Raw genomic sequence first — 27,291 nt, 5'->3', positions numbered from 1 at the left:
GCCGGAAGTTGGTGCCGCAGACAGCAGCAGCAGCAGTGATTCGGCCAGCGCAGGGCGACGGCAGAAAACCTGTCCGTTTTAAACCATGGCCACGGTCTAAAATGATGCTTTTCCCAGAGGTGAACGGAGGGTGAGTGCCTGCATCTTTTCCCTCGTGTTCGCTGCTCGGTACCTTGTGACATCCTCCTAAAGCGAGGCGTAAATGAGAGGGGAGGCTGGGAAGGCAACAATGGGACTGAGTATGTTTCAGACTGTCTGGCTAGCTTAGCCCGGAGCCCTGGCAGTCAGCTGGCACTCTGACTGGCAACCCGGGAGCTTTACGGCTCTCTGCTGACCCCGTTTTATCCCAGCTTATCTGTTTTCCTACCCGCCCAAGCAGCGGTGTAACTCTCTCTAACGGTAGCCTAATTTGACCGTTCACAGAGCAAACCAGGGTCTTATTATGGGGGCTTTTTATTTTAGCTAGTTCCATTCTGTGATGTGACACCAACCCCGCTGGGGGATTATTCATCTGCCTGCCATATTAAGATTCTCACACATATAAGTAGTTTTTACTCCACTTCTGATGTGTTTTAGGGTGTTTTCGTAAAATAACCATAGAAATAAAGTTGAGGTTATTTTTTTGTTACATTGATCCTTTTAAAAAGTGTTTTCCTGGTGATGATCCCTTGGATCCTGGGAAACCGCAGGCTAATTGTTCTCCCTGCCTCTCTAGTTATGTGGGGATCTGTGCAAATAGCAGCTTTTTCTCGCACAGAGGATAAAGTGTTTGCACCTGCAAAGGCAAGTGTTAAAGGTGATAACAAAAGGTTGACGTCACCGGGCTCATCCTGATCCTGCCGCACAACCTCGACCACCGAGGAGGAGGTGGAGGAGGAGGAGCAGCAGCTCCAGAGCAGGATAGCTTTAATGGATCGTGTCTGGAAGGAGGAGGACTATCTCTGATCAAATTTCGGGTATCCTAAGGGCGCACTTAACTAATGGGATCCTATCGATGCCTCCCCTCCTTCTCCCCGATGAGCCTGGTCTTTACGCGGAGGAATGTTAATGTTGCCACAGCCTGCCAGTCCGTGTTTGGCTGCCCTCAGTCTGCTGGGTTGATGTGATCAGGCTGTAATGTCACGGATTTTATTGAGGAACATACCGCAGTAGAGCAACTCCACAGCGACCGATGGGACTAGGGAAGTTAGAGGAGCATCTCGGCTCATGGTAAGACAGAACTGAAACAGTGGGGGGGAATGGATACCTGGTGGTGTATTCAGGATGGTTTTGTTTGTTTGTTTTTATTTATTTTTTCTTTTTTTTGATCAGGGTAACCAGATCCAGATGGACAAAGATTTTGTTCAACACATTTAAAGGACAGATAACATGGGCGGTTCTAGGCAGGGGCCAGTTCCCATTTAGAACAGAGTCATGGAGACCGTAGAGTTGCACCAGTGGAAGACCAAGCAAGTTAGGCTTTTATGGCATCCTTATATTGGCGGTTCATTCAAAATACAAGTAAATCTGTGACAGACCCAATACTTTTGGTAATTATGATCATGGGCGGATCTAGAGGAGGGGGCATGGCCACCCCTGTGGTCCCTCCGATCAGGTACCTTGCTGTTGTCATATGAATCTAAGGCTACGTTCATACTGCAGGCTTTGATGCTTAATTTCGATTTTTTTCGTGAAATCCAATTTTTTTGCGCTTCCGTTCACATTTCCAAATATATGCGACTTGTATGTGATCTCCTGTGTGAACTGCATTCATACAGCTTAAGTTTCCCACATGCGCAGTAGAGGACGCAATGACGTCACAAGCCGGCATACTTCTTGTTTACGGAAGTAAACATGGATGTAGTGATGGAGCGCATCTAGCGATCTTTCTAAACCTGCCTTTTAACATGGTTAAAAAAATACTGCTCTCCACATCATCGTCCACCAGGTGGTTGTTTTTTCTTGCCGCTTCTGCGTAGCAAGAAGCAGAATAGTGACCTATGTCGAGTATTGATGGCGTTCAGGTCGTATGAATGCAATCTGGCTGTTCAGACACAGTTCGCATTTAAAAAGATCAGATTGGTACCGGATCCAGGACCAAATAGCCAAGTGGCCTGGTCGGATTGGAAAAAAACGGATCTGTGTTGTTCAGACAGCCATGAAAAGATCAGATACAGGTCGCATATGGGCAAAAAAATCGGATTTGGGTCACTTCAGGCTGCAGTGTGAACGTAGCCTAAAGGGCTGGTTATCTTCCCGCAGCAGTGTGTCGCAGTGAGCTTGTTGCATATATTTTTGATTTCTGATTTGACCAATCAGATGCCTCCTGTCTGCTGTCAATTACAGTTTTTGAGAGGTCTGCGAAAGGGGCAGGGGCGTCTCCGCAAGCTGAAAGCAAAATATGGGTTAGAGTTTGTCTCTGTAGTCATCTAGCAATCTTCTATGTAGTCAAAGTTAAAGATCAGCTGCCTAACTCATTAAACGTATATATTATCAAGAATCATAAAATAATTTAAACAGCAGGGGTTATACGGGCGTATAATTATGTGAGTAGCTCTATTAGTAAGGGCCATGAAAATCTGGTCTGTTTTTACCGATTTATTTGGAAAATATAGATGTTGTGCTTGTTCATCTTACTGTTGGTTGATTGTGATTAGGGGTGGGTATTGCCAAAGAAGTCACGATTTGATTCGAATCACGATTCATAGGCCACGATGCGATTCTATCACGATGCATCACGATACTTGAATTATTGCGATGCATTGCAATATTTTCTCCTCCATGTTTTGTTTTTGAATGACTCGGCGCAGTATCCCGCGGCCGGAAATGCTTGTGACACAAGGCAGCGTGCGTCAACACATCCACAGCGAAATCTACTGGACTGGAAGTTGTATTACACTTGTTTTTGGCTGATGTTCGCCAACCATTCATGCAATTTTATTTATTCATTTTTTTAAATTAATAATCGATACTTGGCGTGAAGAATCGATACAGTATATCACGAAAATTAGAATCACGATGCATCATCATGACGATTATTTTGCACATCCCTAATTGTGATCGGTACAGATTAACTCTAAGCTGGTTTTGTTGCCTTTCACTTTTCAGCCACCCCTCATTCAACATTGGTCCCTGCTTGGCCACCCCTACAAAAATGTTTCAGGCTCCTCCACTGATTATAACAATAATTTTAGCTTTAAAAGCCTGATAAAGTGACCTAAATTGGATACATTTAAAGGGAGAAACATATTAACCTACACTGGTGGGTGAGCCACTGAGCAGATGATGTAAACCACAACCTTCGGTTGCATTAAGATAAGATCACAGTTTAAGGGATGCACTGATTGCACTTTTATGGCTGATAATCGATCTTTATAAAGCCGGACATGTCGATTTCACTGATATACTTTATAACAGTTGTTATAAGTTCACAATAAACCTTGAATGTTTAAATCTTGTTTTATTCAAATGCAAATAACATGACCTTGTTTTAACTGCACAAGATAACACTCTGGTATATAAATTAAGGGCAGTGAAAGTTGTGGTTTGTTAGAACTTGAGGTTGATAACATCAGAGGTTAAGATTGGTTTCACATCTATGTATCAGCCCATTACAGATATCCCAAAATTAAGGAAGTAAGGCTGATAAATATGTGTACCCCTACTTTTAATCTGAAATCATTGGAAAATTAAGAAATCACTATTTTTTAAACATTTGTATTTCAAAGCATTTTTCCATATTCTTTGAAATTGAATGAAAATTAAATGATTTTTTTATTTTTGTACAATTAACGAATGGCACACATTCGAGATCTTTCAGTATGTGACTTGTCAGCAATGATCACTCTGATTGCTAGCTCGACGAATAGCTAAATGACATCAAAATCCTACCTTCATATATAATTTTATACTAATTATGGAATTTTTTTTAACAAACTTTTAATTTATCGAATTAGTGCTGGGCAATAATAGACGATAGTAATTGTGATGATACTTTAATGTATATCAGTACATTATTTTAAGTCATTTTTTTTATTTTTATCTAGGGCTTTGTTCGTTAAAAAATTTCTGTTGGAAGTTGAGGAAAAGCGTTGATTCGACTGTTTGTTGATTTTTATAGTTACTGTTTAAATGAAAAACATTGAAATTAATATTATGTGTTGCTATTTAGCTAAATATTAACAAGATATTAGGAATATATAGAGGCATTTTTATCCCTTAAGTCCAGCCCTAAAAGGAATGTTAAAACATATTTATACAAATACCATCTTCTGAGCTCTAAATATACTGTAGTTCTTGCCACTTTCTCCAGTACAACTGTTTGAGTTGTGGCATCTATTTGTAAAAGTTGTTTTTTTGTGGTTTATTTTGCTGTAATGGTCAGTGAAGTCTCTAAAAATCAGAGCTGGCATATCATCAAAAAAGGGAAATATGAGTCTTGTTTTGAAATTGTTTAAACAGCTACTGGGTTATAAAAAAAAAACATGTTTTGGCCAATTGATACCAATCAGGATGGTACGTGCTCTGATTTGTGCATCAAAAAGTCTTCAGTCAACCTGCACCCCCTGAAAAATATCAAAACATAATTGACCAGTGATGGCTTCTAATCACTTTTGCTTAACTTCCATTGAAACCCCACATGCAGAAGGAGTATAAATAAAATCTGTAGTCATGTGCAAAAATATTTCTCCCCCCAAAAAAACAAAGATGAGACTGTTTAATTTATGGCAGCATGGAGGATGGGCTCAGTGATATCCTCCTCTTGCTCAAACAAGAGCCTGATATTAGTTGCCCCAAAGTGCAGTTTTGCAATGTGGCTTTCTCCCCCAACATTTTCCAAGGAGAAGATAATTAAATCTCAGACCTTGTTGTTGGGGAAACTCAGTCCCCTCGACTCCCTGCAATTATCAGTGCAGAAGGAACCTTCTTTGCGTTTGGGTGCTACGTTTCCCAGCACAATGAAGATTAATTAGGTCTTAGCAGCAAATTACTGTAAGGCCTCTCCTCATCTGTAAAATGCAGCTCATCTCTAATGACGGTAGACTGATAAATTACACACAACTATCTGCCTGAAGATGCTTGAGATACTTTGTGACGCTGAGGTTAACAACCTTTAAGAACACGCTGCCCGGTGTGTGGCTTCTATGCCAGAGGTGTGACTTTCTCTGTGTGTTCACAATGCTCTGTTTGAGTCTAAAAATGACGTTTATGTTTGCTCTTAGTCATAAAGCCAGGCAATCAGTCTGAGTGTCAGGAGCACCTGGTTCGCTTGTTCATGTCACGCTGGTCAGCAATGCAGAAAATTACTGCGTTCCACCAAATGGAAATACCACTTGAATGCATGTGTTAATTAGATCTCTGCGTGGCTTTTCAGAGTGCCTCTCCTCCTTAGACTTAGACTTAGACTTAGACTTCTTTATTTGTCATTTTGTATGCACAGGGTGCATACAGAACGAAATTGCGTTACATACAGCTTATGAACGTTGCATTGATATTTCACAATGGCACGAGTTATAGAAAAATACAAAAAGTGCAGCAGTGGTCAAAGTGTGAACAGTGCAGAGGATAAGAGACAGTGTGCAAGTTGCAGTGGTTCAGTGCAAAATGGCATTTGTGCAAAAAATGCGTTATTGAAAAATACAATGAGATGAACAATTTAAAGGGCTAAAAGTTAAAAGTTCAGCAGCATTTGATGCCCGATAATGTGCAATAGGTGCAGAGTTCGGATTGTGGATCAAAGGTTCAACAGTCTCCTCCTCTGCCCGTGAGTCATGTGCTGACTCTTTGACCTGTCACTGCAAATCCAGAGTCTCTGCTGAGGGCAAACGGACAGAAAAGCAAGCTCGCCCTTTTTTTTCCCCCTCATGATCATGACAAGTATATTTAAACATATTGATTTACAATGTGGTTTTTAGCAGGAGAAGTTTCACGGCCAACTTTGGCGTGGCACCTTAAGCCCTCTTTGTTTGCTCATGGGGTATGTTTGTTGTGTTGCAGAAAAATAACACTAGATTATAAGATAGTTTGGGCATTTTTCACTGTAAAAATAGGATCTGATGTTTTCTGCACTACTTTTTATAAGGAATTCATAAACTGTTTTTACATTTTTTTGAGGGAAAATCCACAAATGTAGATGTATTTAAATTGAATTAATGTGTTAGACCAATCTAGAGTATGTTTGTATGGAAGTGAAAACTCTGGATAAAGGGGATGCATGCACCGAATTTCGTTCTGTGTACACTCAGTGCATACAAAATGACAATAGAATTTGTCTAAGTCATCTGACATCCCTATTTAACTTCTTGTGGAACCTCCTGCTTTCACAAGAATCCTAATTAGTAAATAAAGTCCATTTGTATGTGATTTAATCTCAGGAATAATCCAGCTGTTCTTCAAAGTCCTCAGGATGTTTGTTAGAGAACATTGGAGACCAAACGGCATCATGAAGACCTAATAACACTGTAGACGAATAAGAGGGGGAGTTGTGTAGAATTTTAAAGCCCATTTATGCTGTAAAACAATATGGTCACTCAGGAGGAGCTGCAGAAATCTATAGCTCAGCTAGAGGAATTTATATGAACATTAATCTATTAATCACTTTTACAGGTGTGGGGAAAAAACATCTTTTTGGCACTATATTGCGATGTTTTTTGGCCACCCGTAATATTATTAGTCTTTTAGCTTCTAATATATATAAATTTTTGTATTCTGGAGTAGAGGCAGTCATAGTGGCAGGCATGGACTGACTCACACCCAAACATGGCTACCAAAATAACTGACTGATCAATACCTCGTGATGAACACATTCATAGTTTGCTTTTTTATCTCTTAACTTAAAGTTGATATTAGCTGAGGAGAATATCGCAATATACTATGATATTGAAATATCGCAATAATATTTTAATGTGACACATGTCGAATCGCAACGTCTTTGGCAATACTCTACCCTAGTCATCATGCTTATTGCTAAAGGTGGAGGGAAAACAGGTGGTGATGGTATTATGCTGCAGGGATTATTTTCTTTTGCTGGTTAGTGTTGATAGAAGGATCTGGAGTTAGAAGAGGCTCCAAATTACTTTAGACCTTCCAGCAGAACAAAACTCTAAACATGCCTGAATAAAATGCAGGGCCTGCTAGAGGATTGACACTTAATGTCTTCAGGTTAGCACTGGGAGAAATGGCTTAATCCTTTTTTCACCATTTCGTTTCATAATAAAAATAACATGCATTACTTTTAAAAACTAGATTAAATTTAATCATTTCCTTTGTGGGGTGACTTTAATGTTAAGGGCAATGAAATTAAAGCTGTGAAGATGCTAAACTCGATCATTTTTCACAACAAACAATTAAAATATATCAAGCTAAATATTTGCAGCTAAGCGTACTACTCTGAGCTAGCCCATAAGTTATGAGTATACATCTAAGGACGAAAAGTGATGATTGTTTATCACTATGAGCTACAGAAGCCCAAGAGCACATTATTGAGGGCAAAGAAAAAAATCCATATTTTCCAAAAATTAAAAACAGAAAATGACTTCCTGAAGGTCTGGATGAAGTCAAAATATCTTGGAAAGAAGCAAAACGGTCTCTAGATGTACAAAGTTTTTAGCTTCAATTCCAAGTATGTTTTTGGAGCGGCAACCACACTTATTAGATAATGTAAAAATTTAATAAAAAACAACAAAAAAACATGCAGTTTTCCTCTCACTTTTTATTTATAAACTGCTTTGTCTGATAATTAAAAAAATACATTGAAGCTTGTTTTGAAAGGACAAAATATGAAACCATTAAAGGGGGTATGAATACTTTTGCTAAGCTCTGTGGATAAATGCTATTCTTGGAAGCAAATGTGATTGTTGTTTGGCTTTAAAGGGATCAAATCAATTTTTCTGCAGATCGTGTTGTGACGCCCGGCTGTTTTTGTGTTGTTTCGGACAGCAGTAAAAAAAAAGAGGATAACATCAAAGCTCTGTTTTATTTCTCAGAGACTTCAGAGCGGTGCATGAATAACAGATCACAGGGTACAAAGAGTGAAAAACCAGAGAACTTGAGCAGCTTTTCATGTTTCAGCTGTTGTTGGGAATCATAGGGGGCTCATTAAAATACATTGATTAGTAACAGTCCGGACTCTGTGATTGTTGACTGTGAAATCACTTGCTGAAACCAATAGTGTTTTTTTTTAGATGCGATGATGTTCCGGGCTGAAATGAGCCACTTGGCTTGCGCTCATTTTGGGTTATTCAAAGCCAGTGATTTGGTGCAGCGTTTTTTTTTTTTTTTTTTTTAGTGGCGCTACTTGAATTGGAAATGTGTAACCGCATGCCCTCCCTGATGAAACGCCTTTGATTCTCTCATATTCCAGCAGGAACTCATGCATGCAAAATCTCTCCCAGGTGCTGGTGTACTTGATGTGCCTAGCAGGTTTTCACTTTTCCTCACCTCGTCATTTTCAGAGTAGAAACGTTTTCTGGGATATTATCCATTTAGCAAATGAGGCTGACCCCCACCCCCCTGATATTTTATCAGCTATCTGCCAGCCAGCTCCACCTTTTAGCCCTCTAGTGTCCAGCATAGCTGTCTGCCCACACTCACCCACTCATCCACCCACCAGGAGGAGAACCTCTCTGTGAGGCCACCCTGTGACTCCTCTGCTGTATGCTTTTGGTGTCAGACTGAGAGCAGGTGCTTGCTGGGATATTTCAGGTCATGTTCAGAGAAGCTACCTGGAATCATAAAGCATTTTAAATCAGGTGTTTCAGATATGAATATTACTGTCCTTGTATAAGTGCAATAACTTTTCTGTTCTCTTAGCAATAGTTTGTTGCCTGGTAGCTGATCAGGCCAATTAAATAAAAAAGCCCTGCTTTTCCTGGCTAGCTTGCTTGCATTCAGCAAACCAAATGCTTTAAGCCAGGGAATGACATTACAAACACTTGGACCAAAGGGATTTCTGAAATTGTTATGTCTTCAGCTTGAGGGTAATCATGTAGGAATCTTAAGCCTCCCAGTAACAGCAGTCAGAGCAGCAGGATCAACAAGGCTAGGTTTAGGAGAGCGTCTGTGTGAGGAGGCAAGGCAGAGACGCGTCGTTTATCCTCCTCCATCTCCCTGGAACAGCAGAGGAGCGAGGCAGATACCGTTATCTGTTTATGGCATGAGATAAGGTCGTCTCAACCGGATCCCCGACGCTCCTGGTCCGCACTGCCAAACGATCTGTGGTGAGAGGTTGCTAGGCAAGTCCTACATCACTCTTAAGTAATCCCAATAGATGCCATTAGCATGTCAGCGGTTATTGCTGCACTTTTCCAACGTGGATGCCAGCTGCACATATCAGGATGTCATTAGCTACCGAACCAGAGGCTCAGAGTCTGACCTGAGCTGTTGGGTCAGCAGGGATTTTACAACAAAGCACCAGTAAAGCTGTGGGGAATGTCAGGGGAAGGGGGGCAGAGAGCTCCAAGTGTTCTAGCTGGTGAGACGTTAAATAAGGCCCAGTTATGAGAGGATTAGAGATGGAGAAGATGTGAAAATGCTGCCGGCTAATTGGGCTTTGTGTTATATATTTCAAAGGCTTGGTTGGAATCTAAAATTGGTCAAGTGTTTCACCTCTGTCCTTCACGTGTGACGACGTGGGACAAGATTTACAATCTACAAAGATTATATTATATTTGTACATGCCACAGGTTTACAGCTCAGTTTTCTAGCAGTGAGATTCTTTGGATAGGTCTCATACCTTTGGCAGAAATTAATCAGAGGTTTGGGAGAAAGGAATAAATCCTGTAAGATGAACATTTGGGGATATTTTAAACCACTAACACTCCCATGTTCATTTTCTTGTAATACAGTCTCCTATATTTACCCTCTAGGGTTAAGAAAGTGTTGAATTTGCTGAAGTTTGCACCCAGCTGTACCCACCTGTATGATCAGCTGATCTTCAGCCTGCAGTCTACAAAACCACAAACACGTCGTTATGGTTTTTAATAGAAGTGGCTAATAATTTCTCAGAATGTATGGGTAAGAGAGCAAGGAAGTTTCTCCTGCTGTTGGGCATTGCAGGTCGGCTGGATGAAAGGACTCACCAAAAAAAATAAAAGAAATATATTATTTGACATAAAAGGGTTAAAATTCAGCTACTATTAACTTGGGATCATGGTTACTCTGTCAAAGCAGAACAGAAAAAATGTTTGATGTTTTAAGCGACTAAGCGATTAAGGCTTAAAATGTTTTAATTTTACCAAAATGGTTTAACTGTGACCCAGTTGGAGGCAGGGAGATTTCCAGCCTCAAAGCACAAAAAGATTAATCCTCAAATTATCTTTAAAACATGCAAAAAGCTGGATATCAACTCTAGGAAAGGTTTGATGTTTATAATGCTGATCTGTTTTTCATTTTTTAAGCTGTAAGGTAAACATTTCCTTTTTTTTATTAAAATGTACATAATAATTTTATATATATATATATATATATATATATATATATATATATATATATCTCCGTTTGGGATCTCAAATTATCAGGGTATGAATAAATTCAAATTATGTAGAAATTGCCTAAAATAAGTTTAATTGCTCTTAATTTGAGCAGTAAAATAGGATGATTTGTCAATGGAATTAGCATTTTTGACTTTAAAATAAGATAACTACATATGATGCACTTTGTAATTTGGTTGTTTTTTTATTTAAATGTTAGTCATCTTATTCTTTTGGTAATTGTCTTATCTGCTCAAAATAAGGGAAGATGCATATATTTTAAGGAAACTATACCTGCTTAGAATCCGTTTTTTGCATCGATCTGAATATTTACGGTTTAATTTGTTGTAAATTCCTTAAACACCGTAAAATAAAAGGGAATAGATCGGCTTTCCTTCACTCTTCAAATTTATTTCAACTGAAAATTTTAAGTATTCGAACAGATGCTAAAAACAACTTCTCGGAACCTCATTACAGAAAACATAAGCTCTCCCTGTAAGGCTTTGGTCCCAAGTGGAGGTAAAGGTAGTTAAAATAGGATTTAATTTCCTGCCAACCGAGTAGCCGTATGTGTGATGTTCACCAACAAACTATAACCTAAAAAAGATGATGATGGCTTCCAATTTCCCAATATAACAAAGCCTCCCTCCACAGGGCTGACAGAGAGTTGGAGCTTCAGGATGTGGTCTGTGTGTCAGGGTCAGCCATGGCTGAGCTGAGGGAGGTGTTCAGGAGGGCGGTCAGGCCGAGGCACTTGGCCACGACCCCTCCTCATTTTATCATGGATTACACCACTTCTCCAGGCCTCAGTGTGTGGGTGTGCTGTTTTTTTCTTTTTCCATGCATGCACTGTACTGGAGAGCCAGCTCTGCTCAGAATGAGTCTCTTTATAACCTTCTAACCCTCCGGTGCTGTTTGCAGCCATTGTTGGCCGCTGTGAATGGTATCTCCGTGCCTTGAAAAGTAACCAGATGACATTCTTCCTGTTGTTCAAAAGGGCCCGGGGTTCTGTTGTGAAAAGCGGCTGAAAGGATAGACTAGGACTGTGACCTTCAGAGGCTAATCTCTGGCATGTCATTCAGCGGAGGCAAATGCAGGCCCTGCTCTCTGATAGCAACGGACCAATTCAAACAAGGCAGAAATTCCTCTGAGGTTTTCAGCTGTAAGACGCAAAAAAACATTCACTGTAGTTTTTGATTAAACTTCCTGAGCGACCAGAGGGTGTTTTGTAGCAGCTGAACTGAATCGTTATTCCAGACAGGCAGTGTGTCTGACTCCCACATTGTCCAAACAACCTCCCCAGCCTGTGACTGAGCCCTCTGTGCACAGACCGGTGGCATCAGCAAGCCCCTCTGTGCTGCAAGCTGAAATACCGTCGCTGCTGTGAAAGCAGTGGGGATGAAATGCACTCTGTGAGACAGTAAACATCGTTGCAGCTTTCAAACTAGCTTACGTTGTTTATGTCTCTGCCTCTCTGGTGTATTTGCTGTCTTCAGCTGGCTTCCTTTCCTGGAATGTACAGAGATGCAGTTGCTGCTCTGCGGGGGAATGTTGGCTGTAATCACACTGCATAGTTAAACCGTGCAGTTTTTGAATCAGCTGAGGAACAATAATATTTCAGAATTCTTCAGTGCATTGGTATAACTTTGATATAAATATGGAGGTCTCTCTCTATTTCTGCTTAGTATCTGATAAACAAATCTTTGCTTTTGGTGGAGTGATTTCATTCATTTAAAAAATGACAGCCTTCATTCATGTCCCCTGCTTGTTTTGCTGTATTATAGGCTCTTCATATTAATTTGTTAGTCAAATCAAATCTATTTCCCTTTAACAGTTCAAGCTTTTCTCACCCTTTAATGTCACTTTCATGGGGAAGTGGAAAATGTGTTGACAGTTGCATTTCTAGAGTTCAGGATGTATTTAGACATCGGTTAAGGTAGTTTATCTTTAGGATTATGTTAAAGCAACCTTGTGTAACATTTACCAACTAGCATTGCTAAATATGTAACTGCCAGGTTAGCTCCTCTAAAGGCAAATGGCAGCACTGCCGTGTCGCGAAAGGAATCGGTCTTTCTCCGTGTCTTGGAATCTGATAGCAGACCACTTTAGACCAAAAGACTGGGAAGGTATGGAGCAGTCATATTTAAATTTCAATCATTCTGGCTTAAACGTGTATATAAATGTACTGTTTTATCAGACAATATTGTCCCAAAATTTAGAAAGTTTATATAAAAAAAAAAAATCCTGTCTTAAAATTTGTTGTTTTTTCCCTCGTTATCTTATGCAGGCCAGTTAGTTATACGTCGTACACCTAAATTCGGCCCATCATATATCAATGATCATCTGTCAATCACATTTTTTTGGTCATAGCATCTTGATTCATATTTCGCAGCTAATATACGCAACGGTTGAAATAAGAATCATTTACTTTACGTTTGAGTTCCGTCCCAGTGTTCACAGGGATGGACGTCTGTGTCTTTGGCAGGCGTAAAGCTATCAGAACTGGCAGCGTTGCGAGGCAAGGGCTCAAACATGTACGACTGTAAGCCTTCTACACCAATTCAAGCTTCTGCCGCCCTGGCGTCCTCTTCCACAACGTCTTCGTCCCCGTTTCCTCTTCTAAATAAAAAATGTATGATGGAGGAGACTCATCCATAACCTCCGACAAAAAACTCTCCTCCTCTTGCATGTTTCCGCTGTCCATAGCGTTCCTTGACAGCCTACTGTCGCAACAATCCCGCCCTCTTGATAAACGACCGATCATATTCACTTTATTCACTGGTGTAAAGTCGTGCACCACTCGGGAGAATTCGAAAATGCAACGCTTGGAACGGCCGTTTCCCTGCGACTTTAAAGACAAGACCACATTGACCCATTTAGGTTTAAAAAACCCACCAAAAATGTTTAATCAACATTAGCTTTCAGCTTAGTTAGGTTTGGTGCTTAATGGGAGTTCAGACTGTTGTAAAGTGGCGCTCTGGGTCACATGACAGCGACCGATCCCACCTTCTCAAGTTAAATACGTGAGTTTTTAGGAAGGGCAGCCAGCATGCAGCATTGATACTGCCCAAAGGCTGAATATTGACCTGAAAAATTATTTAATGTATTTCAAATTAAGCTAATACTGGGGTCAAAGGTTACATTGTTGCTTTGATTAGCTACCATGCTGCTTAAATTCTAAAAGTCGTTACATCTTAATTGTTGTTAAAATATTTTAGGAAGTGACTATTTATGTAATGTAAAGATAAATTTGGTAATGTTTTTGGGTGCAACAAATGAATTGCCGCTAAAACTCTTCTCATTAAACTTCAGCCAGAAAACAAGTTTTTGGTTAATTTTGTCGATTTACCAAGACTGGAACTTTACTGAAACATATTTGCCAAATTATTTAGAAACATAACATTAAAAAAGGCAAACATCAGCTACCATTAGCTAACCACTCAGATGTATTATTTATTTTATTTAAAAACAAGGTGGGCACCGGGTCACACACAGTAATATTGTTGTAGCTTTGCTAATTGAGTTAACCCATGTCTTCGTTTGGGGAAAAGTACATTGATTTTACAAGCAGATGCATGACATGACTTAACCTGTCAAGTAAACTATAAGATATATATTCTTTTCGCAATATGGAGTATGCATTTGTTATGAAACATTAGTAGTTTTTCCTCCTACCTAAAAGGAGGACACTGGCTTCAAAGCGTAGCCATTTCTGGGTGTTGCCCATTTTATGATGTCTCTGCGGCATGGTATCCCACCACTTCTGATCATTCAGTCTATTTTAGGAATGTTAAACAAAGTCTGAGACTGTTTTAGGCTGAAAAATACATTTTATTGACGTGGTGTGTTAACTGTGTAAATTAGCTCCTAAAAAAGCAACTTAATAATAATTTTGCTTTCCTTCACCACTCGCGAATCTGTGAAGGTTATTATTCAATCAATAAAAATACCACTTTATACAGGATCTGGAATAGCATTATAATATTAAAAGCTCCAAACAGTTAATCTTGCATGATATTAGCCATTTAACTAGCTAATGAAATGACTGGAATTTGATTCTGTATCAACAAATCCTTATGGATTCGAATACCTAGAGATGTTGGGGTAATATTGACCTAAATATTTATCACAGCATGTTGTTGTACTGTGATAAAGGTAAGAAGTATTGTTTGAAAATTCCTTTCAGGCTTTTTTTTTACTTACTCTGTTTCACAAAGTTATGATATAGCGAACATTTACGTCGCATGAATGATCAGCTGTTTCTGCTGCTAGCATTAAAATTTAAATTTCTCTCCTGACACTTCTGGACTGCATGTGCCTTCATCACTACTAGCTGATGATAAAGTAAGTGCAGCTTGCCTAATTGCAGCACATTGATTAAAATTTCACTCCATTACTGATCTGTGGTCTGCTTTAGCTGCCATTTCTACATCTTGTTTGTTAAAGCCAAGTGTAACCTAAAAGTAGGACAACATACTGTACCTTCTTTATAGTCGATGGAAATATCCCATATTTGCAATTTTTTGTGATGAACAAATTAAAAGTTAGCTCAAACTCTGCATGACTTTTGCATGGAAACATAGTTTGTGGCTGTAGCTGGGTTTCCATCCAACTGAAATGTGAAATTTAAGCGAACTTTTTAAATAAAAAGGAAATGCCATGTTTCCATTTGGTTTGGAGCAAATTAACCAAGCGACGTAAAGTGAAAACGCCGTCATTCAGGCTGCACTCTAGCATTGATCGCATATGGAGGAAGGTTTTAATGAATGGGCTGCCATTAGGCATGTTGTTCTTATGTTAACATGCCAGCTAGTGATGGTGATGTTTCTTTCTGCTGTTTTTTTCTATCTCCAGTTTTTCACAATAACCCCTTATTGCAGAAAACAAATACCACCTTAAGTGATTCTAAAAACGTTTTCGCTGATTTAATTTGAATTTAAACGCACCTTGTATGTCACTGAGCTCAAGCCCCAGAAGCACAATACCCTTCCTAAAATAATCAGACCTATTTGGGCATGGACCTCTTCAGGTTACCAGTTACTTAAAAAAGTGTGACTCTTATCTCTAAACTGCTTTTAATCATTAAAATTTTTATATGGCATTTTTTAATATAAATATCAAATGTTCTTTCTGGGATTTTCAAGCATCTTTTTGTTGCTATTTATGCTTGTCACTATAAATCCAAATGAGTATTATTACATTTGTTTTTTTGGTATTCTTCCTCTTTTATCTTCCTGACGATACCTGAGAGTGGTAGCGTCTACAGCATAGTACAATGTTGTATAAAAGTAGTTAAGGTTAACATTTTGACTTGCCCTTCAGCAGGTGCTTATAGTCTAAACTAAGAACAAGTCATGTGTTCAAGAGGATTTGCGTTGCAGCGCAAACATGTTTCCTGGCATGTTGGTGTCTGTGCTTTTCCAAGTTATCTTTGGAAACAGGTCTAAAAAAACAGTTTTTTCCTCATCGTTCCTGCTGTGTTAGAGCTGTAGCACCTGTATGGGGTTAAGATGGAGGTCATTTGTCTTTGAGTGCTCTGCTGTTCGGGGGGCTCTCTTTCAGGGGCTGTGGATTGAGTTGGAAAAGAAAAGCCGTCATGTTTCGAAGGCCTCTTTGTCAGACGTCTTTCAGCTCCCGATGATTGCCGTATCTCTTGCCATTTCCTGCTTTTGTTTGCTGCCGTTGAGTTATGAGAGCAAATAACGACCCTCACCCGTTATAAGCGATGCATTGGCAGGCTGTGTTTATGCGCACGCATAAAAAGGCGAGGTTGTTTATAAAGGAAGAACCGGATTAGAAAAGGAAAATGTCAACTTTTATCATGCTGGTCCACATCCATTTTACATTAGTTGGAGATTGTCCCCTGAAGTGGTGTAACATCTGCTAAATGTGACTGAGATAGTGCAGAAGATGCAAAGGAAGAAAGCCGGGCTGCAGGATAAAAGACGTACTTTGTCATATTTGTAAAGAGAGTCCTGAGGGAGGTTGCGTTGATGTGCGACAGAGAGGCATTGCTCTCTCTGTAGAGCTGTCCTCTAGAGGGTTGGCTTGCACTGCGTGTTCACTGTCTGTAATTAATAGCCAGTAGCCTTCTCACCTCATCTAGAGGCCAGGTGCTGCGTACATCCGCTCCAGCGCTAAGACACCGGTTGCAAGTTTCACTCTACTTTGCGACTAAGCTCGCAGATGTCACAGTCGTCTCGCTTACCGTCAACAACCCTGCTGACTGCGTACATGGAAACACACCCTCACGGACTCAAAACAAAGCGATGAATTTTAATGATGCAGAGCTGATGGATTGCTTGTTGGTGGAGGATGTGGTTCATTTAGTCCACTTTGCGTCAAGCACCATTGTATTCACGTCCTGTGCTGTTTAGCAGGGCTCGCCGCCCTGACAGATTGCCATCCCGATGGGGAGATTTACCCTGCCAGCACAGCCAATGGCACTGACACCATCATTAGGCTTTGATCAGCTGCAGTCTGCAAGGGGAAGAAGAGAGAGTAATATTCTTGATCTAATTACTAGGAGACATTTCAGGCAGTGTAATGTGTGATTTAACCTCTTGTCAGAGGCTATAAAAGGAAGCTGGGTTAATCTTCCTGACAACCTCTTTTCCACTCAAGGGACGGGGTCTTTAAATTTCCTTTTCCCATGAACATAGTGTAAAAGCAAGCGTAGCAGGGCTCTGTGTTAACTCACTGCAGATTTTTTGTAGTTGAAATCTCCTCTGGGAAGAGTCGTGTGACCTTTTGAAAGATAGCAACAGTTGGTTCTTAGAAAAGCTTGTGCTGTGTGCATTTTTACAATTGCAAATTGAACAAGAAAAAAAGTTGTCCTTTTGACTTTTGTATTCTTCCTCCAAATGGATTGTTTGGCTGCCCCTTTTTGTTTCTTTCCATCTTGCGCTCTCTCGCTCGCCATCGCCACCCACACACTGCATCAAGATGAGTGCAGGGGACTCGATTGAACAAATAGATTGTAAGTGGAATCGAGAGGTTTGGGTTAATCAGTCAAACATAGTTACACAATTCTTTAGACACGAAGGGATTAGTCCTGCTTCCGTTGAGCTCATCAGAGCTCATTCTCCCCAGAGCTGCCTGGGCTTTTAGGGCCAAGGGCCACGGCCTCTCCGGCTCTGAGGAGAACCACACACGCACCCCTTAGCATGCTCCATTGGCTCTGAATGCCCCACCACTCTCCTTTCCCTTTGTTGCGACGTACAATTGGAATGATGGATTAGCAAATTAAATGCGGACCTTTCTATTCACAGCCCTTCCCGCTCAAAGTCTCATTCACTGGATCTATCACAGTCCTACTTTCAAATGGTAACCATGTCCACAGTATGCCATCCCGTTTCTTCAGGAAGAGCCTTTTACCCTCATGATTGGAAGCCAAAATAAAGCAGCTCGATGACTCTCTCCCAAACAGCAAGCCTCTCTCCATCTTGCTTTTACAGGAAGACTTCCTGCACATTTTCTCCCTCCTCCTTCTTTAACCGAGTGGTGATCATTCATATGGGAAGTAGCCCTGATATGATGATGATGCTGCTGATGTGTTGGCAAAGGCAAAGTGCACAGCTGTGCCAGCCCAAGCCTGCTCTGTTGCTCTCATCCACATTTCTACATGCTGAATATTGACCTTATTGACCTACAGATAAACATTACATTCCTAAAAATAGGTTTCATTTGCCAGGTTTAGTTTATTTACTGTAACATCTTGAAACGCCTGCTTATAATTTCTTCAATTTTACACTTATAAACATTTTTCAGAACATCTAAACTGGTGAGCAGGCAGCTGGAAAACTCCAAAATATGACGTAGAACATCTAAGCATTGTTAGGTTGCAATAAAGACAACACTGTTTGGGGGTGGGGCTGTTACAAAGTGAGGAACACTATGATTTGGGTATTATAGTTATAAATACAGAGATATTTAACCCTGTATGTAAAGGGACTATTTATATTGAAGACAGCTGAGGATACGTCTGTGGTTCAGCCCACAATGAAGCAAGAAAGAGTAAACATGTTCCTTTTTTTATCCTTTTGAGCTTTTAATCTGTTTTTATGGCTCCTTCTGGATTTGCGATGTGTAGACAGCCTTTTGAAAATAGTGGGTCCTGAGCCCAATTTCAGCAGGTTCACAACTCTTTGTCTTTTCAAGAAACACCATGACAAATATATGAAGTATCGTCTATCTGTACTCCTTAGATAAAGTGGCAGTAATTCCCTTTAATGTGACGTGACACTCATTGCTTCTCTGTTAACAGATCCAAATGAAAATGATTCAGCAACCATTTCTGCACACAGAACACTTAAAAATGTTGAAAGGTCACTGCGCTAGTCGGCGCCGTTTTCCTGCACTTGCATACAAACTGCTTTATGTTGTTATGCTGTTATGTGAAGTTGTTATGCTGCAAAACACATGAATCTTACCTGATCAGACATGTTTGTGTTTCTCTGATGTACTCTCTCTGTACTTAAAATATGAAATTATCACATACTGTTCAATAAATGATGAGTGTTTTTAATTAAGACTAATTTCATTTTACTCTGCTTTACTGGAGACATCCATGTTTGTCAAAGAATACTACTGGCACCTACCGGTTTGTGACGTCACAGTGCGGTATCGGCCATTGATCAAGCCCCAGTGTTGTATCTTGTGTTTGTCACAACGTGCTATTATCCAAATCATCTTGAAAACATTCTTGTTGGCTACATATTACGTGTTTTTTTTTTTTCTGGCCAGAAGTTCAATGGCAAATCCTCCCTCTTCAAGTTGGCAATCCAACGACGAACCCGTGCAGGATCATGAATCGGAAAGGTGAAATAACACTTTTTTTTTTTCTGTTTTACGCGATGTATTACAACATCCAAGTGCCATGCACGTGGGCATTGTCGGTTTAACTATAGCTCTTGCGAATTTCAATGGTGAAGTCCTCCGGAAATCTTAAATAATTGTCGCGATTGCAGATGTTACTAGTAGTTCCCATTGATTTTGCTTGTAAAACGGGGAGAATGGCGCTAGGCTAACCGCACCGTGACACTACTGCCGGAAGATGTCAGAAATGAGGTGTTACTATATTTGGGCAAAAATGGCTGGTCACGTAGTCGGTGATCGGGACGAAAATTGATTAACACTAAATTCATTAAATCACCGTAAATGTATTAGTTCTAGGTATAAATAATGACACACTGATTATTCCTTGCTGACCGGACTTTTCCTTTAATCTAAAGGGAAGAAGATTGTAGCCTTAATTTACAAGGAGCTCCATAACTTCTCATTCTGTTGGTCCAAAGTGGTTCCCTACCAGGCACTGAGGCAGACTGATCATTTTTGCGACAGTGCTGTGTTGCCAGTTGCTTTCAAGGCCATTAAACAAGGAAGTTGCAGGTCTAACGCCCCCAAATGGCTGCTCTATTGCTGCTGTAGAGAAAGACTGGTTTATTTATATTGCACATTTGAGCCGCATCACAGTTTTGCCATACATAAGATGGAAATAAAGAAATACATAAAGGTTTCAGAAAAACTATAAATGAATATTGAAATAAGATTAATATATAAAAAATATTACACAGATTATTAAAATATTGAGAGAAAGTTGGACTGAAAGCTTAAGCAGTAATGTTTTGTTGCTCGTTTATAGGCTGCTCTAAACAAATACATTTTTAATGTTAACTTAAAGCAACTTATAGTGTCAGTTATTTTACCTTTTTTTCTGGGACTTTTTTCCAGATCAATGAAGCAAAAGAACTAAAACCTTCTTCTCTATGTTTGTCTCTGGTTCCGGCTCTGCCATAGATTTAGAGCCACAATCTCTGAGAGGTCTGGATGGTTGTTCCACCACCAGTAAGTTTCTAATTTATTTTGGAGCTAAGCCATTCAGTGGTTTATAGATTGACAGAAGTATTTTAAAGTATGCTATCTGAGAAACAGGGAGCCAGTGGAAGGACTCTAGAGCTAGGCTGATGTGTTCTACTTTCTTTAGTTATAGTGAGGATGCTGGTGGCATTAGTTTGGATCAGCTGAAGTTGTTTGATGCACTTTTTAAGCAGACCTGTGTGGATACAATCGCAGTAATCAATTCTACTAAAAAATTTTTATTAGGTCACGCATTGATCCAGGAGATGTTCTTTACATGATAGAAGGAAAACTTTGTTACTGTCTTAATGAGCCTCTGAAGATTCACGTCTTAGTCCATCACTGGTTTCTTGCTGTAATAACTGAAACTGTGTGCTAACTTTTGAAGGCTCTTCCTTTGGTCCAAATATATTATTACTTGAGTTTTTCTTTATTTGAGCTGAAGAAACTTTTTGCAAATCAATTTGTTGATTTCCATTATGTGTTTAGAGAGTTTGAAAGCATTCATAGTCGCCTGGTAACATTGAAATATATAACTGTGTCGTCTGCAGAGTTTTGATAACCTATGTTGTTGTTTTTTTGTTATAATCTAAGTTAGTTGGAGCATAAAGATTTAGGGAATGCTACATGTGGTTATTTTTCTTTTGTTTGTGGTCTCTGATGTAAACTCACCTACTGACACAAAAAAACTCTTTCAAGTAGGATTTAAACCAGTCCAAAGCTGTACCATAAAGGCTGACCCAGTTTTTCAGGTGCTCTAATAGAATTGAGTGATCAATACTCTTGAATGCTGCAGCAGGAGGAAGAGCTTAGTTGGGGTACGTTTTCTTGGAAGTACTTGTATATTTGATGGAATTGAGCAGTTCTAGTTAGAGACAACTTTGATACTGGGCATGATACAGATGTTCAGACCTTCTCTCTAGACATTTTTGTCCAATAAAGGTGTTAGTAGGTTTGTTACAGGCCCTGGTGGAGTGGCCAGTGGTAGTTAGGGGAAAACGTAAAGCAGATCTAAAGGACTTTCAGTTTTGGTTAATTTTGGCTCTGTCCAGTGGACAAAAGTTTTAGTTTTGCTGAAGGAAGACCACATCTCCCATGAGGGCCGGTGCATAGTGTGGTAAAATACAGATTTCACCATCCTCTGCAGTTGGATTGAACTACATTTCTGTTTCCAGTGGCTGTGTTAAAGATGAATAGCGATGAGGTAATGGATCTAATTGTGGCAAAACAATGTCATATGATAGTGTTGAAAAAATGAAATGTTTGACTTTGATTTTGTACAAAAGGTTCTGATATTATGTGGTTATTATATTGTTGGAAATAAGGGATGCACGATATTGGGATTTTGGCCGATATCCGATATGCCGATATTTTAAAACTCATGTAGCCGATAACCGATATCGATACCGATGTTAAAGCTGGACAAAAATAAGTAGTCATTGAAAATAGCAGTTTTGTTATCCATTTCTGACACTTTGAAAAATAATATACTCAAATATATTTTCATATGCTGATATCAAATTGATTTTTAAAAACGCAGTATCGATCTATTTTACTTTCAAAATCTCGTGAAATTTCATCGTTCGGTTACAAACTCTCGTGATATTTTACAAATTCTTGTGAGATTTTGTTAGTAAAATAGATCGATACCGTGTCAATATATCAACATATAAAAATATGGCAAAATTTCGTAGATTTTCGGGGGATTACGTTGCATAATGATGACATATAGCAATATTTCATTAGTAAAAGAGATTGATATGGTGTTTTTAAATGGCAATATATCAGCATATGAAGATATTGTGATATTTTAATGTATCAATCAATCAATATTTTTTCCCTCATCTTTAGAAGTTTTTAAGTCTGTAAAAAAGAAGTTTTTGAGGAAGAAGTAGTAGTATTTTTTTTTTTTTTTCAGACTTTAGAAACTCAGAAGCTGATCAAATATCGGGTTAAATATCGGTGGGGTGGCCGATGTTAGATATTCAGTTTTAAGGCCGATACAGGCCGATACCGATAGGGGGCCGATTATATCGTGCATCCCTATTGGAAATCTACATTTTATTTATCAATGTCCATGTTAAAGTGTAAAACTGGTTTGGTTGCACAGTCTAATCTGAAATGTCTAGCTGATTTTTAGGGTTTAAGAATGATTAGTTAAACATTTATAGATGTTTTTTTTTTTTACATTTTAAGGAAACATCATAAAAGGATTTTCAGTTTTTTGTTCATTTGAAATATTATTTTCTAACCAGGAGTTTTTTTTCCCCAAATTAGTTTCTGAAGTGCTTTTTTTCTATTTACCACAGAGCAGAAAATCTCTTGCTATCTCTCTCTCTCTCCCCCGATGCCCCAACAGCCCTTCAGTGCACTGTGAGTGGGGAGTAGATTGCTGCTCTCAGTTGAGACCCCAATTAACAAGACTTGCAGGCCTGCTGAAGGTCACTCCCTGAGCTTTGGTGTGAGAAAGGAGGAGGGATGGGCTGGTTAGGGGCACTTCTACCAGTAAGGAGGCCGAGGCCCTCAGCTGGACCCTGGGGTTCTCACACAGAACCCAGCTCTTCCTTAACCTCAGCAGCTGCCCACATAGTTATAGTTTTTTGTGCATTGTACAGCACTTGCAAAAAGTGGCTGAGGATTTTGTTAAAGGTCAAGTGTTCTCTGCAGACTGTCATAGTATAGTGTGACCATATCTGAGAGATCCATTTATCATTAGCTCCAAAGTCCCCTGCTTCATCAGCCCATGTCTGGTGTCGGCTATCACAGCCTGATTGATGGCTCTGTCCTTATTGCAGGGAACTGAGGTCGATAGCAAAAATTTGCTGCTGGGTGCATTAATGCCGTGTTCAACGGGATAGACCTTTGAGCAAGCCTCATCAGTCTTAAATCATCAGACAGCCACCGGAGATCTGTATAAACAGCTATGAAGCAAGAAAGAAGAAACTGAAGCAAAAAAAAAATCTATATATTTTTATCAGCTGGGTTGATTCTGTTATTTCCATGACTGTCTCAGTAGTTTGGGCTAGAAACAGATATTGACAGCTTAATGAGTAAAAAAGTCATCAGTGTCCTTACACTAAATAAATCATAGTATTGACATGTCTCATTATTGCAGCAGCCGTTTTCAAAATTCAAGGTTTTTGTCAAATTCAGCAGAGCACATGTAAATACATTCGAGTGTTTGCTGATTTAGTTTACTAATAAAAGAACTAACTGCTGTTGTATTTAGTCCAGCATCAATCATGGCTTCCATCATGTTTTTAGCATTATAACGGAGAACAATGTGAACAGAACATTGGGTAACCTTCCCAGTCCTGCTTTTTATTAAACACATTAATTAAGGCTTTACAAAGGAATAAAAACCTACAGATAGACCATTACCTCTCTCATTACCAATCTGAGTTTTATTGGCTGAATTTGCACCTTGAGATCATGTGGTGAATATGTCTGGTCGTTCCCTCTATTTTTATATGCATTGTTTATTCTTGGTTTGTTGAGGTGTCTGAATCTTTTTACATTAAGACTTTTAAAAATTGTATTGTCATCGGAGAGACTGATGTCAAAACAATGAAACAGTGAACATTTTGTCCTTCTTTAAACAGAGTTTTGTATAAAACTTTTTTTTTTTTGTATAACTCTTACTCAGGTCTTCGTTTTGTCACTTTCTTTCACCTTCTTACTGCATGTGGCTTTTTTGCCTTTTTACCTAAACTACCTGCATCTTGGTGCGGCTTCACCTGCTTTTATACTTTCCCAGTGGTTTAATGAAATTATTTCTGGCATTAATTATAAAAAGCGTATTAAACCACATTGTGTACAAGGTTAATATAGACTTTTGTCTGTTCTAGAAATGTAATCCCTGCCCTCCTTCCTGGAGCACATATTCCCCCATTGGATTGGTATTTGTAGTCATTTTTGGTTTCATATTTGCATTTCATTGTCGCTGTATGATATAAAGTTCATTATAAAAATAAAATACAAAACGGGTAGAATACTAAAAAATGAGTTGCAATCATATTTTCCCAGACTACTCTGAGTTGTGCGATGATGGCGTCAGACAAGCAATATAGCGTACAGAATGTAAACTCATCGATTCTCTTAGCAAATGTTTTAATTAGTGTTTTATATAATGTATTTTAGTATGCTTTAATAATGTAAGGATATAAATAAGGGCTTTCAGTAGTTTAATTAGTTCATTATTTAATGACGATCTACGGTAGATAGAATTTTGGTTGCCCATGAGCTGAAGGGACAGATCGTACAGATCTGGTAGTGACAGTCTGTCTTATATTCATTAGTTTGATCCCACTCCATGGTTTTCTTCTTCCTGTACTTACCAGGAGTGCTTAGCCTTTCTACCTGCAGCTTTCTATGCATCTTTTCTTTTACTACAAGTCCCACATTGTTGTGGTAGCTACTCTCTGTAATGGAAATCTAACCATGGAAATCTTAGTGTTGACACATGCTAAAGTAAAGCAAAAAAAGCTGGTACTAATAGAAAAGTGTCATTGGAGTAACAGTTTGTCCAAATTCTGTTAGTTTTCTTCTTTTAATTCAGTCTATGTTTTTTTATGGTGTATTACTGCTACTTTTTGCTTTGGAGCGTGCCTGTCTAAACTCATACTGGCTTTTAGAGGAAAAACAAAACTCCTATCCAACTGGTTTTGAGTCCTAAAGTATCAGAGCTTGTATATAAATACAAGTAAAATGCTCATTTTGTGTCAGGCAAACTAATTGTACTCAGATCTGTAAAATACTATTAGTGCCACACAGAAACACAGAACCTTTTTACAGATTTAAACCTAGACATATACAGAGATGGAAAAATGTGCATTAAAAACTATTTACTAAATTTTTTGTCTGATTGTAAATAAAATTAAAACTACATGATATCTGATTGCCATCATGTTTTCAAAATATTAGCAAAAAAAAAAAGAATATGAGAGGCAAAAAAAAAAAAGCACGAAAAATAAAACTTTTGTCAGAATTAACCCAAATATTTGATATTTGAATTTGTTCCTGACCTTATTTATTTATATGCCTTCCAAGTTTTTTTTTTTATATACCTTATACCTTTATATGTTTTCTTAAAACATGTGGTGAGATGGTAACGGTATGGAACAAATCACCTTCATGCAAGATGTCTGCTACCCATGTTGGCAAAGAGAAATATTGCTTATTGGAAATATCTCCATCACTATCAGAATCCAAAATGTGGAACCTGAAAAAAGCTTCACTCTTTACTTTGCCAAAACTTTTTTAAAGCTAAAGCTTCTAAGCAAACAAGCAACATTGTCTATTAGCAGATATTAATATGACAGCTTTTTGTGGGGGCACAAATAGTCCAATGTTCTTGGCGAAAGGAAATTAAAAGCAGCTTCTAATTTAATGGTAATTAGTTCTATATTTCAGTCTATTAAAATAACATAATGTTAGTTAACAGTGTTTTTTTTATCAGCATAGCAGCAGTAGAAAAATATCACAGCTTTTCACCTGTGAGAATAAAGAAAGTAGGTCACATTATACATTTGTTTAATTTATTTTGTGTAAATCCTGTAATACCCTGGTATTTTTAGATCAGTTTATTATACTGGAAGAATATCATTGTAGCCCATGCCTAATGTACTCTATGAAGAAAAACCTCCCCCCATTGTTGCTTCTCCCAGTTTAAAAACACTAATATTACTGCCTGTGATTCATGTCAGAATTGAAATATATTGTTTTTTTAGCTAATTATTTGCACTCTTAGCCAGTTTTTCTAATGTATCACAATCATAGATAACTAGATTTGGGTTGGAAATCTGTAAGCTGTACTCATTTGAAGATAAAATGAAAAAGTTCTTGTCTGCAGTATTTGACTTGCTTCTTCCAGTACTGCAGAGACTGTTTTTGTGTACCAACCAGTACCTGTGTAGGAGTTAAAAACTCTGGTGCCATGACAACACCAAGATACACCAACATTGTGTGTGGGCTCACATTTTAGACAGACGGACGGCCCTTTGAGCCTGCGAGGGCCAGATGTTCCCATGCAGTCACAGAGGTGAGATGTTTGCTGTGCCGAGCCTCGTGTTTGTCACCGCGTCTGCCCTCCGTCCCCCTCCCTCCCGGGGGAGCTGGGGGTGGAGATGTGCTCACATGTATACTGTAGACCAAAAATCGACCGCAGATGTTTCATGTATTGCCAGGGGCAAAAGTAGCACACTGAATTCTGCAGTGGAGAGGGATTCTTCTCTTCTTCTTGTCTGGTCTGCAGATGCGAGGATGTTGGTTTTGGTCATGTCTGAGGGCTTGCTGTTATAGAAGCAGCTGAGCTCACAACATTTTTAGCTACTTTATACTGAAAATGTCAGTTAGGCTGTGCAGTTACCCTGCATCACAAAAAAATGTCACCCCATTTGAACTTTTTCACCTTTTTGATGGACCAACACAAAGATTTTTCTGGAGCCTATGTTGATGGTGGTACAAAGAAAACTGCTACTTGGTTTTTCTTTCAGGTGAGGTCTTCTGTTCCCCTGTTAGGGAGTGGGGGTTGCAATGACAGTTGATTCCTTCCCGATATCCTCGCAAACCTCACCCCCTTACAGGGGAGCAGAACACCTTGTCTGTTCAGCCAGATTAACAATTCCCCTTAACAACCCCCCCTTTCAGAGACATAGACAGGTATCTGTTATTACAGGCTAACAAAGAAGCCAAACAACCCCCATTCCAAAGAGGCGGTCCAGTTCCATTTGCATGTTTTCTAAGCCAAAACGAGGCTTTTTTTTTTAATCCAATTTTAAAACTTTAAACTCAACACTATTTCTGACATTTTGACTTGAAAAAGCTTCCTTGATGGTAAGCGAAATTTCTTCAAACTTGGAAACCAGGTCCAGTGGATTGTTTTTTGACTGTTTTGGAATAATCTCTTAGATGACATGAAGAGGTATTGAATGTATTGTAAATCACTGCGTTAATTTTACCTCTATATGTCATGTGGTATTGTAAG

The 27,291-nt window shown here is 39.0% G+C and overlaps 1 protein-coding gene across 2 annotated transcripts in view; it reads left to right on the top strand.

Annotated features, from left to right (window-relative positions):
- fam222ba (family with sequence similarity 222 member Ba) overlaps positions 1 to 27,291 on the top strand; it is a 56,931-nt gene continuing 29,640 nt past the window's right edge. Inside the window, exon 1 of one of the 2 annotated variants that reach the window (XM_038297589.1) lies at positions 1 to 130. The gene's annotated coding sequence lies outside the window, so the exon portion shown is untranslated. Of the gene's footprint in view, positions 131 to 668; positions 1,210 to 27,291 lie in introns of those variants that run through there. The other variant, XM_038297590.1, reaches the window with a different exon arrangement.

Source organism: Cyprinodon tularosa, unplaced genomic scaffold (assembly GCF_016077235.1).
Source record: "Cyprinodon tularosa strain WSP-4 unplaced genomic scaffold, ASM1607723v1 ctg392, whole genome shotgun sequence".
Taxonomy (NCBI): domain Eukaryota; kingdom Metazoa; phylum Chordata; class Actinopteri; order Cyprinodontiformes; family Cyprinodontidae; genus Cyprinodon; species Cyprinodon tularosa.
This window is presented reverse-complemented; position numbering and strand designations above follow the sequence as displayed.